The following is a 13073-nucleotide window of genomic DNA, read 5'->3' on the forward strand; positions in this document are numbered from 1 at the left end:
GGACATGTTTTGTTCCCCCCCACACGAGAGATAAAAGTATCTGACATGTGGCCCCACATAGATACTATCAATGTGAACTATTACAAGCTGAGCAGGCTAAAGGCGCTATTGTTTCAAAAACAGGTCGCCTTGACATCCGCAAAGGAGACGTATGCTCTCCAGATTGCGAGATCATCCGCCAAGATGCAATCCCTATTAAATACTAACTTCCCCAAGCACTTTGGAGAACTGGTATCCTGAATATTCAGTGCTTCAAGCACCACTGGGATTGTTCATTTCTTTAAAGCTGTTGGGTCTGGTTTCGTGTCCATCTTCCAGACTGTCTTCGGAGTCATCCCGTCAGCCATCCACTCGCTCTTTTCAAGCGTGTTTGGTGGCTTTCCAATTATTTTGGCTTTGATTGGCGGACTACTACTGCTATTTCTTCTGATTCGCAGTGGTTGTTTCTTTCCAGCTGCGCAGAGCAATGGAACCGCTCCCACCAACTCCACTGTGCCGTGAACGCATGGTTCGGATCTTCGGTGCACCCTTGCTGGTGGAACTGGAGCATGACTGGTCGTTGTCATTTCGGCCCCTTCTCTGGTGCGTACAACCAGTTTTCCGCTGCATATGGTGCCTCTTTGAACATCTGCCTATGGTCTGTCTTGCTATTGCACCGACATCTCCTGTGGACCACGAACTGCTGATGTCCCCGATGAGGGTTCATACATGGTCATGCCCCTTGAGACTGAGGTTGCTCCGCGAGGCCACCTATGAGCCTTCCGTTTTGAGATCTACCATGGACGATGGCACTGCAATGAATGACTTTTCACCAGAAAGTACTGCTCACTACTGCTCTGTGGATCCGTTTGTCAGTCCAGCACTCGATTAACATCAGATGATGTTGACTCATTTTTTAGGTCCTTGGTTGGTGACTTCGATGACACTCTTCAAGATCATGCATACAGCAAACAATTTGATAAATTGACTTGCCATTCCCGGTTAAAAATGATGCATTTAAATTGACTTGCTTTGGCATGCTGCGCTTGTCATGGTTGACATTAACATCTCTGTATGTATCTTAACTGTTTTATTCTTTTTTTAACACATTTTAATGATTTTTTAGCTAGTTTTTATGCTTTTAGCTTTTTTTAGTTCAGAGCAATTTTAGCATTTGGGTTCCTGTACCTTCGTCATACCTGTTACGGCAATGGGGAGGGTGTAGTAAATCCTAGTCTATTTTAATGGGATAACAGGAGTTAGCTTAGCCTCTGGCTTGCAGACTCGTGCCCCCATCACCTAGTGACTTTTAACCTACTTAACTTGCTCTGTCTTAGCCTCTTTAATTATTTAACTCTTGTTATGCTTTGCATTATCAGTGCCACCGCGCTAAGGCGTCAAAATCAAGCAACAAAGACAAACAAACAGTAGGTGTTCACACTTAGGGATTTTCCCTATCTATACTTTCGAGGGATTGTTTGTATTAATTTGCCGTCCCAAGCATGTCTGTTATCTATTGTTTGGGAACACACTTACGTGAGGGGTCCTGGTAGATCTGTATAAATACATCGCACTTTAGACGGATAATCAGAGGGATTCCGACCAGAGGGCATTGCCATCATCGCTGATATCGATGCTGCACGTCGTCTTGGCGCTGACCCAGTCTTCGTGTCCCTACGAAGTCTGAAATAAAGACCTCATTCCAAGGTAACGAGGGTTGGGGGCTCCTCTCATGGACATGGCATTGGCAGATTAGGTTTAGCAAACCCAGCTCTCCTTTAGGTAGGAGATTAGGCCTCTCACATTAGGGTATTAGGGCATATTACATCTCGTGTGTCTTTTTATTTGTTCAAAAGTGTTTTTTCAGCTACCCGTGCCTGTTTTACTGTGGTCTTTCTGTGTTTCAGGCAGCTTGGCCTTTTAAAGTGGTGTTTTTTTTTTATTCCGTTTTTGCCGTGACTGTGTGAATTACCTTTGTGGCACATGAATTCATAACCCCCCCTCTTTTCTAAGTAAAAAGGCTACATACATCTTGCAAAGTGTGTTTTTAGGAGACTGTTTAATCTGTTTCTGTGATTTAAATTGTGTTTAGAAACTGTCTGCTCCCCCTGTTTTTTTGCCTTAAAAAAGCCACATTTCTGAGCGCACGACAAGCAGTATTCCTGTGTTTGTCTTTTAAACCATCTCTCCCTTACCTGGAAAGTAGACTCTGCTAGCTTGGAAGTGTGGATTCAGCCTCTCTGTATCCAAGGAGATTCTGAATAGAGCAGCGGCTGCCTCCTCCCTGGCCACAGGGACTGGACTTCAGTTAACCTGCTCCTTATATAAGTTCCTATTGGTTGTTGCATATGTTGTTGTGATAGGTTGTTGGGAGCTGGTCATTCCATTGGTTGCTGGCTCCAGGGCTGGGGCTGTAATTGGTGGATAGGGCTGAGATTCTGATTGGCTGTTGGTTCTAGGGCTGTGATTGGTGGATAGGGCTGAGATTCTGATTGGATGTTGGTTCTAGGGCTGTGATTGGTGGATAGGGCAGAGAATCTGATTGGATGTATGTTCTAGGGCTGTGATTGGTGGATAGGGCAGATAATCTGATTGGCTGTTGGTTCTAGGGCTGTGATTGGTGGATAGGGCTGAGATTCCGATTGGCTGTTGGTTCTAGGGCTTTGATTGGTGGATAGGGCTGGGAATCTGATTGGTTGCTGATTCTAGGGCTGGGGCTGTGATTGGTGGTCAGGATTAGGGGTATGATTGGTGATTAGGGCTGTGTATCCCATTAGTTGTTTGAACAGGGTTAGAAATTGGATTGGTTACGGTTAGGACCAGGTTCCTATTGGCCAGTAGGGCTATTTAAGCCTAGAACTCAGGTCGTCACAGCCCGGGTGTCGAAGCAAAGGGCAGAGAGGACAAGGGCAGTTGCCTGTTTGGGCCTGTTCGAGACAGGAAGGGACTAGGGCCCGAAATGCTGCCCAATTCACTATTGACCAGGATTGATTTCAGTCCCTATACATCCATCAACATGCAAACAAATTATCTGCAAAGACATCCAACTCATGCATTACAAACTGGCCACAGACAGATTGTAATGTCCCATCACACAACACAATACCCATTATACAACACATATACACATTTCCTCCACAACTACAACAGTCAAACACCTGCATTCTCACAACAAACACTACTCTGTCCACTCCCACTAACACAACCTGCCATCACCCAAACGACCCAAAACTACAGTATACATTTCTCTCAGTCTCAGCCTTCCAGATACACACTCCCTGCTCATACTAACCAACAACACTATCCACTCTTTGCTCCACACAGACCACCTATCATCATAACAATGCCAAGACCCAGCCTTCCAACACACCATCTACAAACACCCTTCCCCTCTCTTCACCAATTACACACAACCATACAATCCCCACACTTCACTCCACCACACATATTACCTCTTCCAGTCATCACAACTAACACTAACTCCCCTGACACACATCCATCACCTCTTACACACCTCGTACATTCATCTCCAAAACACATCAACATATCTAACACTCTAATTCCACTCACCCGCACTATTTCACATACAAATCCCTCACCAAAAACAACTACACCAATATCCCCTCTCACTATTCCACAAAACAATACAGACCACACACATCAGCACATCAAATCAACACAAACTTTCATTACACTTATCGTCACACCCACTCCCACCCTCAGGACTCCACAAAGAATACAAGTCCCGTCCTATCTTTACCCCTACTTTCTCACTCTTCACAAACACCTACCACAAGCACCCCAACCCAGCAACTTTCATTCACTCGCCTCTCCTCCATTGCACAATTTAGAGCCTTATATCATGATCCACATGCTCCTCCACCACCCCTAACCCATACTCCATCCACACTAAACAGAAGCAAACAAAACAAAAAAACATGCCACACTTAGCAACCTCGCATCCCCTTGTCTATTACATAATAAGACTACCCTACAAAAAACAGTACACTCTTCATGTCTCTTTCAGCCACCAAGTCCACCACCCACACACACAGACCCAACAAAATGCCTCCTTAACCTGCTGGAAGATGAACACTATATTGAAAAGCAAGACTATTGTGAGCCTCAAACAGTTATCACAACAAACAACACTCCTGCTTCAAGCTCATATTATACTACTTACCCTTCTCCTAAACAAAACAACACTACCACTAACACACCTTTTCTAAACTGCCAGCTCATAAATGCTCGATCACTCTCAAAAAACAAGCACCACATCTACGACCTGCTCACAGACACACAACCAGACTTACTATTCATAACTGAATCCTGGTTGGGAGATGACATGGCCCCAGTGTTGCACGAAGCCGTTCCTCCGGGCTATCAAACCATCACACAAAACCATATAGGCAAGAGAGGAGGAGGACTAGCTATTATATTCAAACAGGCAATGAACCTCAGTAAAACAGACAACATCTCCATACAAGGTTGTGAAGCCCTCCTCACCAAATGCCACCCTACTCCAACTTCCTCCTGTAACTTTCTCCTCCTTTACAGACCTCCACCTAACAACTCCACATTCCCAGATGCTTTTCTAGATACAGTCTCAAACCTTATTATACTTTACTCCAACTTATACATTCTTGGGGTTCTAAACATTTGGTTTGACAAACCCAATATGCCCCATCCAAAAGCTATCTACACTGGCTTAGTCGCATTGAACCTACATCAGATTGTATACAATCCCACACACATCGCTGGACACATCCTAGATGTCATTTTTGCCAAGCCTGAACTAGTTACCATTCATAGCATCACGCCAATCACTTGGTCAGACCACCATTTGATAACTTTCTGACATAAAACTCCACAAATCAACACACCCCACAACTACTTACAGACATGCACCTATCGTTCATGGAGCAAAATCAATTTGGATGACTTAGAAACACAACTAACAGCCAACACAGATCTAGATACAATTAATTCTGTGCTAAAACTTTAGGAGTGGCTACAGGAAGCTTCTGATATCCTAATACCACTTAGAAAAACTAAACACGACAAAAGAAAACCAACACCTTGGAGAAACACAGAACTTAAAAAGATAAAGCAACAAATCAGAAAGTTGTAGCGGACCTGGCTCATAACAAACAACAGTCAAGACAAACTGCAGCTACACAAACCTAACAGAATATACAAATCATCAATCAAAAAAGCTAAAAAAAGGTACTACTCTGACAGAATTCAAAATGCTAAATCTACAACCAAGGAATTTTATAAAATTCTCAATGAATTTCAAAAACCTACATGCATGGAAGGAAGTCATCCCACTACTCAAGACTTCGCAAATAAATTGGCAACTAACTACACAACCAAGGCAGACACATTGGACTCCTATTTAAAACAGAAGAAAACCATCAGCACCAACCCCTTTCCTAAAATACCCTCTAAGAATAAACCAACCCAGCCTCTACAGTCCTTCCAACAAATATCCCAAGGTGAATTTATGGATTTGGTCAAAGCAAGCAGACCTTTTGGTTGCCCTTCTGACCCTTGCCCACCACAAATCTTCAAGAACATTCTTCTATCTACTTCTGCTGCCACACCTGTAGGAAGAATCATCAACAACTCTTTAACTACAGGAACTTTTCCTGTAGACCTGAAAAAGGCATACATACGACCATTATTAAAGAAAACAAACCTAGACCCGCAAGACCCCAACAACTACAGACCAATCACAAATGGACCTTTCCTGGGCAAATTGATAGAAAGAGCAGCATTCGCCCAGATGTCACAATTCATTGAAGACAATTCTATACTTTTAGACTTCCAAACTGGATTCCGCCCAGGAAGAAGCACTGATTCGGCACTCATAGCAATCTGGGATGATCTTAAAAACACAGTCGACCGCAATGGAGTTGCTGCACTACTTCTCTTGGACCTCTTGGCTGCATCTGATACAGTTGACCATGACACCCTAATTCAAAGACTCCGCAAAGCCGGCATACAAGGTACTGCTCTCGACTGGATTAGTTCCTATCGTCGAAAAAGATCTAATATCATCTACTCATCCCCCTTCTCGTCCAAACCCTACCTCACAAAAGCAGGGGTCCCCCAAGGATCAATCATCTCACCTTTGCTTTTCAACATTTACATGATATCATTACCAGAACTGATCAATGATTTTCATCTCACATGCTACAACTATGCAGATGACACACAAATACTACTTAAATTAGAATGCCCCAAAAACATTGAAAACTCAGAAATCTTCAGTTGCCTCAGAGCCGTTGATCAGTGGATGACCTGGAGCCATCTCAAACTAAATACCTCCAAAACAGAAATACTCATATGTGGTAACTGGAAAAGTTATGACCCTCTGTGCATCTGGCCTGACGATCTCGGACCACCTCCTCAATTATCCAAGGAAGTTAAAAACCTTGGAATCACCATGGATTCCAAGTTAACTATGAATGCCCAAGTTGACAAATTAGCTCAAACAAGCTTCATCACCTTGAGGACTCTACGACGCATCTTCCCCCACATCGGATTTCCACACAAGGTGCAAGCTACTATCTCGCTTGTACTGTCCAAACTGGATTATGCCAATGGCCTCTACCATGGATCATCTCTATCTATTATGAAAAACTACAACGTATTTAGAACTCCGCAGCCAGGCTACTATTACATGTAAAGCCACAAGCCCACATCTCCCCTGCCTTGAGAGCACTACACTGGTTACCCGTTGCCAGAAGATGCACTTTCAAGCTGCTTTGTATCACCCACAAAGCTATACATGGAACAGGACCGCTTTTTATCAGAAACAAAATAACCAAATACATCCAACAAAGAAACCTCCGCTCACGATTGGCACCCCGCCTTAGAACACCACCATACAAGAAAAAGACTGTAGGTGGTACATCCGTCTCCGTTCAAGCAGCCAAACTATGGAATTCATTACCCCCAACTATAAGAGCCACAGATAACTTTCTTGTCTTCAGAAAACTACTCAAGAGTTGGCTCTTTCCTTCATAACCACCATATTCAAACAACTATGGACTGCATATGCCTATGTTGATAAATATTTTTTTCTGATTATGTGTCTATTTCTAATTATGTATAGCTCTTTAGAAACTATGTATCACTACTATGTCATAACAATAAAATACACACACACTCTTTAAACCTATTTGACTAAGTATATTTACCCATGGTTCTAATTATATATTGTATGTACATATATGTGTGCATATGTGTGTGTATTCATGTATGTATGTATGTATGTATGTGTGTGTGTATGTGTGTATGTATATATTTATATATATATGTATATATATGTATGTATGTATGTGTGTATGTTGTTCTGTGCTTGGCATGTTTGTAGGTCATTGCATGGCTCCTGGGTGGGTTGTTATACTAGATATCTATGAATCCCTGCTCTCATCATATCACACTTATCAACCCATCATCATATGTCATGTCTCTATCAATCTATCCTCCATTCCCACTCTGACTCATCCCAAATCCATTCTACTACTTTCATCTCCTAAATAACTCTGCCTAAGCTCTTCCCTCCGCTTCCACATCTAACTCACCAAACCTCACTCTACTACCATGACCTCCCAAACAACCCTACTAAATTCTCCCTCATTTATCTCACCCTGCTACTATGATCTCCCTAACCCTTCCACAGACTCTTCCCTCCTCCATCCCTCTTTACTCATCCCAAGCCTTTGGGATGAGTAAATGAGGGATATACTCCCAATTAACACCTCTGGATTTCTTTCCTCCTCCACCCCTCCATTACTCCAGTCAATCTAACTAACAAACTCTCATATCCGTGGCTCAAATTAACTCATAATAATACTAAAACTGTACTCATATTTCCCGATACTAATCCATCACTAATTTTTGTTGGGTTCCGGAGTAGCGCGCTACTCGCCGAAAAGCACTTCGACACCTCGTCAGAGGTAGTAAGCGCTATATAAATACTATTACAATACAATACAATGATCCACCTCCGCATCCGTGATTACTGTGACTTCCTCCCAGGCCTGTAGAAGCACCACACTCAGACCAAGTGATAAAAGCTGGTTTTCTGGTGCCCTGGATCAGGGGCAATCCAAAGACGCTTCAGGGAAAATGCGCTTGATACAGTGGTGGATGATGTTAGAAACTGGGTCTCTAGTATGAACCCTGTCCAAGTAGGGACCACAATCCTAGTCAGAGTGAGTCAGTTACACAACCTAAATTAACTTGTGCTCACCTTCTGGTAGCTTGGCACGGAGCAGGCAAGCTGAACTTAAGAGGCTACGTTTAAAGTATTTGTGCAACACATGCACAGATTAAATCAATGAAAACACTACAAAAGGACTCCACACCAGTTTAGAAACATAGATAGTATTTATCTGACTAGAATATGATCAAAACAATGGAAATCCCATCAGTAGATCAGAAGATATCACTTTTAAATTCATAAATGCAAGAGCAGTGCTTTAGAGATCATTAATGACTTGGTTCCTTTTATCATTCCTTTTATGGCAATCAAAACACGTTGTTGCTGTCTTCGCGTGCAGAGTTGGTCATTAGACCGAGGTAGTTAAGTAAATTATGGCCACTTGTAAGGAGGCATAGGCTGGCAGTGATCACCCCATGGGTCCCACACACTCATTACCTTTGGTAAGTGGAAGCAGTTGTCAAGCCCGCTTGGACGAAGTGAGAGCCGGTGTCGCACTCAGATTCCTTGGGCCGGCGGCGTTGGCATCATCCTGGCAACCTGATTGTTACAAGGGCCGCACTGAGGGACTCTCCCACAGCACAGAGGCTATAATGGGCACTAACCAGTCTTCGTGTCCTGGGATTTCACAGAGACTCTCTCTCTCTGGGGCATGGGTCTCTGCAGTGGTGCCGGAAGGATGGAGAAGTGGAGCAGTGGCCCAGTAAAACATGGGGCGCTGAGTTGCTCAAAGCTCTTCAACTCAATAACCTCAGCTGGTGATTAGGTACGCGTCTCCAGCAGATGATAAACAATTAGCGAGGTGTTTGGTGTCCCTGAGACTTTGGGGAGAACAGAAGGGTAAGCCAGCAAGCCCTTGGAGTCACTCTGGGTTTTAGTCTTTCATCCTTTGGCAGGGCAGAGGTCAGCAGACAGCAGGACAGCACAGCAAAGCTGGGAAGCAGTTCCTCAGAACAGTCAGTCACAGCGGATTGGTAATCCTCCAGCACAGCAGCCTTTACTGCAGCAGAGTTATTTTCAGTTCCAGAAGTGTACAGATTTTTAGGCGGTCAGAGACCCAGTATTTATACCAAAAAGTGCCTTTGAAGTGGGAGTGACTTCAAAGAAGTCCCTTGAAGTGCATAGGTCCCTCTTTCATCCCAGCCCTGGCTCGAAGACTATCAGTTGGGGTAATCACACCTTTGTGTGTGCTCAGGTCACTATCCTTTGAACTGTAAGTGTGAACCCTTCTTGCCCTTCCTTCCCAGGAAGTCCCATCAGTATGGAGATGAATGCAGGTGAGTCTCCAGTGTTGTGGGTGTCTGTAGGTAATGCACAAATGTATCTGTCACTCAGATGGAGAATGTATTATGCACAGGCTGTCATGCGCACAGAGCAGTGAGAGCAAAGAAATGCCCACTTTCTAAAAGTACCATTTTTAAACTAGTAATCGTAAATCCATCTTTACCAATAAAGATAATTTTTCATTACCAAACCAATGATATAAACATGATGCAGCTACTCCTTTCTGATCAGGAAGTACAGCTTAAAGATATTTGAAATAATTCCCAATGCTGGCCTATGAGAGAAGTAGGCTTCATAATAATAAAATGACTTTGGGAGTCAGGACATGGAACTACTTAAACGTACATGCCCTGCCTTTTACTTATATGGCATCCTGCTGTATGGGCTACCCAGGGTTTTCTTTAGGGGTAACTTATATGTAAGAAAAGGGGAGTTAAAGGCTTGGCAAGTGGTTTTAAATGCCAATTCAAAGTGGCAGTGAAACTGCACACACCAGTTCTGCAGTGGCAGACCCGAGACATGTTTATAATGCCACTTAAGTAAGTGGCACAATCAGTGCTGCAGGTCAACTAGTCGCATTTAAATTACAGGCCCTGGGTAAATTAAATATGCCAATTGTGGATACACCAAAGTTACCAGGTTGAGGGGAGAAGCACATGCACTTTAGCACTGGTTAGCAGTGGCAAAGTGCTCAGAGTCCTAAGGCCAACAAAAAGATACAGTGAAAAATAGGAGGTGAAAGGCAAAAAGTCTGGGGTAACCACCCCAAGGATGCCAGGTCAGATGAGGTATGCTTGGTGTGCAAAATTAAATTGTGCAAACCAGAAACACAGATTACAGGACACCCTCTTAACATGTTGGAGCACCTGTCACCATTATTTCTCCAGTTGGTGTAGGAGAGATGCGCTCCATCTGACCCTGGCTCCCTTAGTCTTCCCTGGTACAGAAGAGAGTAAGGCAGTGTGGAGACAGTGATGGTGCGCCTTATGCCACTGTATGACAGCAGAGAATGTGGTGACCATGATTGAGGCTGCTCTGCCCCATTGGCACCCCAGGTACTACCTTCCAAGTGTTGGATGGCACAGTTAGCTAAACATTGTCCATCCGCTACTCCATAGGTCTCCGTAAAGTCTGGAAAGTGCATTAAACTCCCTTCATGGTAAAAGTCCCAGTTATTGCTGCTCCCTTCCGGGATGCTAAGTTAATTCAGTGGGTTCTTGGAGGGCAGGTAGCTGCCTTATCGGGATAAGTAGTGTGATTGAGGGCCCTCGCACCACACATAACGGTGCCAGCACAGCCAGGTGACCTTCATCTGGTGGGATTCCTTATATGAGGGGAGTCCTGGGGTTGAGAGCCAGGTGTATATCTGGGCAACTCAAAGCTGGTAGCACTCAGTCCTACTTTGAGATGCTCCTGCTGAAGCACCAGAATCACCACTCGTCTCCTGCCCATACCCCATACGAGCTTCTTCAGGACACTGTGCAGCCCTTTAACCTCTTTGCTGCCAGGCCTTTTTCCCCTCGAGTGCCAGGCCTTTTTTTGGCTATTTGGGGCAGTTTGTGCTTAGGCCCTCATAACCTTTTCCCCACATAAGCTACCTGCACCAAATTTGCATCATTTTTTCCAACATCCGCGGGGATTCTAGAGGTACCCATAGTTTGTGGGTTCCCCTGAAGGAGACCAAGAAATTAGCCAAAATACAGCAAACAATTTTTTTTTTTAAATGGGAAAGAATGGCTGCAGAAGAAAGCTTGTGATTTGTTCCCTGAAACTGGCATCAACAAATGGTTTGTGGTGTTAAAATCACCATCTTCCCAGCTTTTAGACTTGAATCAGAAAAACACATTTTTCAAAACAATCTTGGCATTTTACTGGGACATATCCCATTTTTACTATTTTTTGTGCTTTCAGCCTCCTTCCAGTTAGTGCCAGGAATGGGTGTCAAACCAATGCTGGATCCTGGACGGCTAAACATTTCTGAAAAGCAGACAGAATTCTAAATTCAGCAAGGGGTCATTTATGTAGATCCTTCAAGGTTTTCCTACAGAAAGTAACAGCCTAAAAACAAACAAATTGAAAATGAGGTGAAAAAAGAGCCATTTCTGTTCACGTTTTCTTCTATAACTTTTTCCAGCTATGGCAGATTTTTTAAAGCAATACACCGTTACGTCTGCTGGACTCTTCTGGTTGCGGTGAAATACAGGGCTTGTAGGTTCATCAAGAACCCTAGGTACCCAGAGCCAATAAATGAGCTGCAGCTTGCAATGGTTTTTCATTGTGTACTGTGTGCACAGCAATTCATTTGGTGAAATATAAAGATTGAAAAATAGGTATCAAGGAAACCTTTATATTTCCGAAATGGGCACAAGATAAGGTGTTGAGAAGCAATGGTTATTTGCATATCTCTGAAGTCTGGGGTCCCCATACTGGCATGTGAATTACAGGGCATTTTTCAAATAGACGTCTCTTTTACACACTGTCTCACATTTGGAAGGAAAAATGTAGGGAAATACAAGGAGCAACAACGCTTGTTTTTCTATTCTGTGTTCCCCCAAGTTTGGAAAAAATAAAACACTTTTTCCTCACATTTCGGAGGTAGAAAATTCTGGAATATAAGAGGAGCCACAAATTTCCTTCCACCCAGCATTCCCCCAAGTATCCCAATAAAAATGGTACCTCACTTGTGTGGGTATGCCTAATACCTGCGACAGGAAATGCCCCAAAACGCAACATGAACACTTCACATTTTTACATTGACAACTGATGTGTTTTTTGGAAAGTGCTTAGCTGTGGATTTTGGCTTCTAGCTCAGCCGGCACCAAGGAAAACCTATAAAAAAATTTAAACTAGACACCTACGGGAATTCAGAATGGGGTGACTTGTGGGGTTTTCATCAGGTTCTGTTACCCAGAATCCTTTACAAACCTCCAAATTAGGCCAAAATAAAACACTTTTTCCTCACATTTCGGTGACAGAAAGTTCTGGAATCTGAGAGGAGCCACAAATTTCCTTCCACCCAGCATTCCCTCATATCTTCCAATAAAAATGGTACCTCACTTGTGAGGGTAGGCCTAGTGCCCGCGGCAGGAAATGCCCCAAAACACAAAGTGGACACATCGCATTTTCCCAAAGAAAACTGACCTGTTTATTGGAAAGTGCCTAGCTGTGGATTTTGGCCTCTAGCTCAGCTGGCACCAAGGAAAACCTATACATTTTTTTAAACTAGACACCTACGGGAATTCAGAATGGGGTGACTTGTGGGGTTTTCACCAGGTTCTGTTACCCAGAATCCTTTGCAAACCTCCAAATTTGGCAAAAACACTTTTTCCTCACATTTCGGTGATAGAACATTCTGGAATCTGGGAGGAACAACAAATTTCCTTCCACCCAGCATTCCCCCAAGTCTCCTGATAAAGATGGTACCTGACTTGTTTGGGTGGGTCTAGTGCAGGCGACAGGAAACGCCACAAAATGCAATATGGACACCTCACATTTTTACATTGACAACTGATGTGTTTTTGGAAAGTGCCTAGCTGTGGATTTTGGTCTCTAGATCAGCCGGTACCTAGGGAAA

At 43.6% G+C, this 13073-nt stretch overlaps 1 protein-coding gene across 1 annotated transcript in view; it reads left to right on the forward strand.

Moving 5' to 3' along the window:
• MYO3B (myosin IIIB) overlaps positions 1-13073 on the forward strand; it is a 1099693-nt gene that overhangs the window by 832418 nt on the left and 254202 nt on the right. The gene's annotated exons all lie outside the window — the stretch shown is intronic.

Source organism: Pleurodeles waltl, chromosome 3_1, assembly GCF_031143425.1.
Source record: "Pleurodeles waltl isolate 20211129_DDA chromosome 3_1, aPleWal1.hap1.20221129, whole genome shotgun sequence".
NCBI lineage: Eukaryota > Metazoa > Chordata > Amphibia > Caudata > Salamandridae > Pleurodeles > Pleurodeles waltl.